This window comes from Triticum aestivum, chromosome 3A (assembly GCF_018294505.1).
Source record: "Triticum aestivum cultivar Chinese Spring chromosome 3A, IWGSC CS RefSeq v2.1, whole genome shotgun sequence".
NCBI lineage: Eukaryota > Viridiplantae > Streptophyta > Magnoliopsida > Poales > Poaceae > Triticum > Triticum aestivum.
Window position 1 is genome coordinate 212537209 of NC_057800.1, and position 7347 is coordinate 212544555.

The following is a 7347-nucleotide window of genomic DNA, read 5'->3' on the forward strand; positions in this document are numbered from 1 at the left end:
TGATGCCTTACGCTGGAAATATTTCGTATTTCTGTCTCCCTCTCGCAACCAGAGGGCTCTTGACCGCTGCCTCCACATCATTTCCTCGCGATGAAGCATCTCGTCGAGCTTTTTTGCCACTGTTTTCATTTCCTTATCCCTAGCATCTGAGGTTTGCTGTGACCACAAGTATTCCAACTATTTCCTGAGCGCCGAAGTTTGTTTAATGATCGAGCCGAAATTCTTCTTTACCCAAGCATTCAGCGAGCTTTGCAAACCTGGCAGTTTCTCTGTTATTTCCGATAAGTTCTCAGCAGTCCTCTTCTCTTTCCATGAATTCACAATCGCATTAGTGAGCGAATCCATCCTTTCCCACATATATTCGTAGCGGAAACCTTTGTTTAGGGGCCGCCATTCATTCCTCTATCCAAACCTAAGTAACAAAGGGAGGTGATCAGATCTGGAAGAGCATATATGCTCGATCGATGCATTCGGGAATATTGAACTCCATTGTAGGTCTGCCACACCCCTGTCTATTCTTGCCTTTACATTGTTCCCTCCATCCTGCTTGTTGTCGTATGTCCATTTAGGCCCTTTGAAACCGAGGTCCAGCAACCTACAATCAGCTAGAACTTCTCTGAAATTCACCATGTTTCTTTCATTCCTATGTGTTTTGGAGAAGTGTTCATGTTGCCAAGCAGTTTCATTAAAATCTCCTATCATAAGCCAAGGTTCATTGGATGCTGGTTTGATTCTACGCAGGAGATCCCACATGTGGTGCCTCTCGTTGGCATTTGGTTCACCATAAACAAAAGTACCCCGCCATTGGCGACCATGGGGATTGAGACGAATTAACACATCAATGTAACGGGGGCCAACAGCGAGCTTTTTTATTTCAACTTGCTCATCATAGAAGAGAGTGATTCCTGCACCCTTCCCTTTTCCAACATGGGAAATACAGTGCTTGAGACCTAGTCTCCTACGAAGTTTATTTACATACTCCTCGCTTTTCCTAGTTTCAGAGATGAAGACGATCGAAGGACAGTACGTGCGCACTAGGCACACGAGCTCCTGAACTGTTCGGGGCTGCCCCAGGCCCCGACAGTTCCAGCTAATGATCGTCATGGCTCCTGGCGGGTGCTGTCTGTCGCACCCACCAGTAGACCGGGAGCCCCTGGCCCGGTAGCTTCCTGACCTCCATCCGTGCCGTTGATGCTCATTCCATCCGCTTGCCCAATCTCTTTCTTCTTCTTGTTCTGATCAGAAACAGCCCCATCCTCCTCTGCACCAGCATACTCTGACCCTTCCTGTGTGCGAGCCTCTCTTTTACCCAGCACCGAGCCAACGATCACAGAACCTTTTCCGTTGCCCTTGGACGCCTCCTTTTTCCTTTTGTTACCCCCCTTTTTCTTTGTATCAAAACCTGGCTTTGAGCCCATGTCCACCACCTGAATTTCTTCTGCTTTGTTGGCTACCTGCACTTGTACTGCATCTGTCTTCACCATCTCATTCCCTCTTGCCTACGTACCATGGTTTTCCCCTTCCAGACCACCAACCTCCACAGAGTGGGACGCATCCGCCTTACCAACCACCGGCCTCGCAACAATCATGACAGTTTTGGTGTTCGTGTCTTCCTGGGATGGATCAGTTTCCATTTTGTCACCCATCGTTAGACGGGCAACTACTTCACTCACTTGCTCAACCGCCTTCGACTCCACAGACTTGGCCGGGCAATGAACTGCAGAGGACGGCATGGGAGCATGCCAAGGAGAACTAGCCGCTTGACCAAGCTTGGGTTTTCCCATCTTGTCCGGCAGGAACCAGGCGCGTGGGTCATCAAAGTGGACGGCACGCACACTGATATCTTTGGAGTATCTCAGTTTCTTTTCATTCTCAGGAAGGTCACACCTCGCTTCCATATGCCCTATGAAGCCGCAGAACAAGCAGAAATTTGGCAGTCTTTCATACCGCAAAGAGACAGGCACCTCTTCCCCAGTGATCTCATCCTCCAGGGTGATCTCCTTTAGCAGAGCAGAGTACAGGGGAAGTTGCACCCTTGCACGAAGAAATTTTTCGCAAATGTTTCCCCTCGAGTGCTGGTCAATCATCACCAGTTTCCCAACCTGTTCACCCAGACTACGGGCCAATTCCTTGGTGAGGAGGTAGAAAGGGATATCCCTGAACTGAACCCACATCGGCACGTGAGAGAACACTGCCGATGCAGGGTCCGCTCCGGCCTCCAGGCCAACGACCAAGAACGGGTCGCCATGGTACTGCCATGGGCCGCCCCTGATGACATGTTGCCGATCTCCATCTTCCGAGAATTCCAGGACAAATTTACGTCCTTCCTTAGCAGCCAACTGAAAATTCGCCCAGCGCCCCACGAACCTTCCAAATGCCCTTCATGTGGTCGATCAGTTGACGGGGATTCACTAGTGTGATGGATAGGAAGAGTCCGACAGCCAGGAACCGAGCTTGCACAGCTTTGCGAGCCCCCAAGATGTTGACCACCAGAGTTTTCTTTGCCGGCCCCACAACATCGAGGGCCGGTTCCTTCCTCGGCCGCCGGGAGATGTCGAGGACAGGCTGCGCAGCCGAGCTCCCTCCAGCACGCATGGTCGCAGGCACCCCCTTAGCAGGCGGGGACACCGTCCCCTGATCCCCCAGGGGAGCCATCTTCTCAGTATCGCCCAGCCATCAGGCAAAAGGACGAACACCTCCTATGCGTGGTAGAGGAGCAGTCGAGGTTTCTCACGGATGGGTATGGGATCCGCAACAGGAGCTTTCCTCTATATAGCAGGCCATCTAGAGGGATGATAAAACCAACTTTAATCCCTACATAACTCCCATTGAGTGGGATCCAATTCTTCTCCTCAAACTGAAACGGAATCCACGATTTCTTTTGTTCTTCAAGACTCTTAATGGTGGGGAACAAATGGGCTTCTGTAGACGAATAGCGACCTGGATCAGGCGGCCCCTTGTTTCCTTCATCAGGATGTGGTGGTAATCTGGCTCTTACGATCTCCACACACGCCCTCAAGGATGAGAGCTGAAACTTCAGTTTCTGGATGGTTTGCAGAGACGCTCTGAAACGGGAGGTGAGGGGAGGGAACGGGGAGGAAACTGGCTGGAAGGGGGTACAGGAGGAGGCTTTGAGATTGGTTGTTGAAGGTTTTCGGGTTTCAAGGATCCGCCAGTGGCGATTCTCATGGGAGAGGGGAGAATCGCCAATGGAGTCGCCATTGGCGGGTTTCGGGAGGGGAACAGACATCGTTTCCATTATTGATTGGTTCTAGTGCATACTAGTACAATGTTTATCTAAGGTTATGTTGCGGTATTAATGTTTTCTTTTATCTAAGCTTCCTTGATGTGCGTGCATGGTATGTTGAGGAAGACATACGAAAAACGTACTTCCTCTGTGATCTAAATGTTCTTATATTTCTTTATGGAGGGAGTGGCAAGGAAGAAGCAGATGTTTAGAACAGAGGAAAACTTGTTTCTCTGTCATACATAGGTACCTCAAATTCTAAACTTGCTCTAAATAGCGGGTACTTGAGGAAAGGTGATGACACAACATAAAACTAAAAGGGTAAGCCCTTCGCATGAGGAATCGGAGATTGTCATGCACTTATCTTGTAATATATTTATTTACTAGGTAATTTCTGGGGCGTTACTACGGGGTACTTTGTATGCGATAATTATGATTTTCTTGTTGGCGACGTATGAAGTTAAAACCGACAATTTGAGAAAATCTGAATCCTTGCGTTGTGGAGTGTTCAATTGGCAATGGATTATGAAAGACTGCAGATAACACCCTGATGGGTGTCATGCCATGTGTCATTGTAACACCCGTTCTTATTTCGGAGGGAGCTCCCAGCACCGCTGATGTCTCATGTATATTCAAAACCTGATGCTTATTTCGGTGCATTGCAAGATGGAGTGAATCTATTAATGAGGTACATGTGATGTGGTGCTTATTTTGAACTGAGCTTAGTGCTTATTTTGCTTCTTTTAATCCAAATTAGTGAATGAATTTAAGGTTCCAATTGATGTTCAAAATGTTGTTATGAACTCAATTTAATTTAGGTCAAGTCTTCATACATCAGTGGCAGTACTCTACGTTATTTTTCATTTCTTCACTGAAAGAAGTTTCGTTTGTATTTTGTCAAAAGATCATATTCCACTAAATATACAAGAAGTGAAAGAAGAATTCACTTCCAGTAACTCCACAATTACACATGTCCAGAGATTAACGTTGTATCAAATTCCCTGGAGAAAATAAGGTGCACAATCTTGTTATCCTTACCGCTCACTATACAAATCATAAAACCGTAAACTAGTCGTTTCACTACTGCAATGTGCACAAAATATTCAGTTGAGACTTCAGAGTGACAGTTCCCAATTGGGTCATGTCCCTAGTTCTCGTAACCCTCTTTTCTTTTCTTCATTGCCACAACAGAGGCATTTATCTTGATTATATGAGCACACACATCAGTTGTAGGTCGGTTTGCCATGTGATCTGCCGTGAACCTGAATGAATACTTCTCACCGATGCCTCATATCTCTAAACAAAGTGTGGTTTCTCATCAGAACTCAAAGTGTATACCTCACACTAAATTCAGAGAGATATATCAGATTCATGAAGTTCTTAGCACATCAGGAAATGTTGGGACAAGAATGTGAAGGAACCTAGCATCCATACTCACCATAGTTGAGTAGTTGACCAACATCGGTGCAATAATTGGGAGGGCGCAGCCCGGCATGAGCAACAATGGCTCAGAGGGGCCACACCATCATTCAGGGGGAGACCTGACACAGTCGCCAGGTCAAAATCGGGGAAGGGCGAGGTGTATCAAGCAGAACATCATCTGAAGTGTGCTTGTAATTGCCACTTGATTATGCCCGGTGAGAAAGACCAAATGCAGATTTCTTTGCAAAGTGCATCTAGCACACAACACGCCAACATCAATGCTAATACAAACAACTCTACTTCTGAATCAAGCCAGGGATCGAGTATCAAACACCACACGCATCATCAACACCACACATACACACATCAATTAGATGAGCTATTCAACTAATTATGGAAAAATGGAAAAAGTAAGCGATGGTGCGAGGGAGCAGCAACAAAGTACAATTGTAAACGCCTAGCTAACTCTAGGTGTATATATGCACGCCGCTGCCGAATGCCCAGCTCGGACCTGGCTGGCTGCGGAAGATGGCTAGTTCTGCTATCGTGGCTACCTGCCGAGAGACGCGAGACGATATCGAGGGCAGATATTGTAGGATAGACTCAGGCCACCATCATCACGTGCCCTTTCGCTCGTCGTCGACCTCCAGCTGCGCCCTCCGGCCACTAACGTTGCTCCATCAACCCTTCTAGCCACAGGAGCCCTATAGCAGCCATCGTGCGAGACAACAGATATCCCGAGAACGGGATTGTCGGTGTGAAAACCGGCATACCTCGGGGTAGGGGATCCCGAGCTGTGGATCTCAGACAGATGGTAACAGGAACAAGGAGATGATGTTTGCCCAGGTTCGGGCCCTCTTGATGGAGGTAAAACCCTACGTCCTGCTCTTGTTTATATTGATGGAGATGTATCAAGTACAGAGTTGATACCTCGAGATCGTCAAATGTGTTCTAACTCTAGGGCTAGGTTACTGAGATTGCGTTGATGTCCCCTCTACGGGCTAAACCCTTTGGTTTATATACATGCTAAGCAGGGTATCTAGGGTTACAAGGTCGGTATCTTGGCATGGAGGCGGTAGGAGAAGTCTTGGAGTATATGACAAGTCTTCAATAGACGCAATTTCAATCATGCCTCGAGCATACGGCTTCCAGAGTCCATCTTGAGAAGAATGAGGGCCCATCAGCCCAACTCGAGGAGCATGGGCCGACTAGGTTAGTACCCCTAGTCCAGGACACCGTTATTAGCCCCCGAACTGGTCTTCTATGCCGAGGACGATTCCCTTAATGAAGACAACCTCGGATCCGAAGTCCTTGGCTTGATAGATGAGTTTCCCTTTATGACTTCAAGATTTCCAAACCATTCTTTAAAGGAGTGGTGTCTCGCAAACAACACTTAGCCGAGATCACACCTTGCCCGAGGAGGCGGGGTAACTTAGCCCCGAAGGCCGACCACGTAGGTGTAAATAGTGCCACCTAGTCTGACAACTTTATTGAAGTAGCGCATCCCACGATGGGTTAGGCAGTTACTGCTTACCCAAAATCATGGATCAAGGCAGCCTTTTTACTAGCGCATCCCATCGAGGTGGAGATCGTGCCTGTTTTCTCAGGGATATCATCAAGATTTTGTTTCTCCCTATGCGCATAATGGCATCTTTTGCGGGAGTGGCATTTTTATCAGCGCGGCAAGGGGGGCTCTTGGCCTTTTAGTAGCCTATAAGAGTAAAAAGAGAATAGCGCAAGTAATCACGCTCTCATTTCCCCCGCCCGCTGCTTCGTCGAGCTCTAGCACCCAGATCCAATCTCGCACTCTTCTTCCTCCATGAATCCAAACTCCCTCACCCCACCATGTCTGACACCCTCAAAGGGCACTGGGGCAGCTCCACCATGATGGACGACACTATCTTGGAGCTGCGCAGTGCAGGATACCTCCCTGCCAACACCGCCTCTCGCGCTCCCAATGCCGAACAGCAGGTGGCTGATGTCTACTACACAACTTTATTCTTGTAGACACGTGCTGGGCCTCCAAGCGCAGAGTTTTGTAGGACAGTAGCAATTTTCCCTCAAGTGGATGACCTAAGGTTTATCAATCCGTGGGAGGCGTAGGATGAAGATGGTATCTCTCAAACAACCGTGCAACCAAATAATAAAAAGTCTCTTGTGTCCCCAACACACCAAATACAATGGTAATTTGTATAGGTGCACTAGTTCGGCGAAGAGATGGTGATACAAGTGTAATATGGATAGTAGATATTGATTTTTATAATAAGGACAATAAAAAACAGCAAGGTAGCAATTGATAAAACGGAGCACAAACGGTATTGCAATGCTTGAAAATGAGGCCTAGGGTCCGTACTTTCGCTAGTGCAATCTCTCAACAATGCTAATATAATTGGATCATATAACCATCTCTCAATGTGCAACGAAGAATCACTCCAAAGTTCCTATCTAGCGGAGAACATAAGAAGAAATCGTTTGTAGGGTACGAAACCACCTCGAAGCTATTCTTTCCGATCGATCTATCCAAGAGTTCGTACTAAAATAACACCAAATAATTTTAGATTCATAATACTCAATCCAACACAAGGAACCTCAAAGAGTGCCCCAAGATTTCTACCGGAGAAACAAAAGACGAGAACGTGCATCAACCCCTATGCATAGATTACCCCAATGTCACCGCG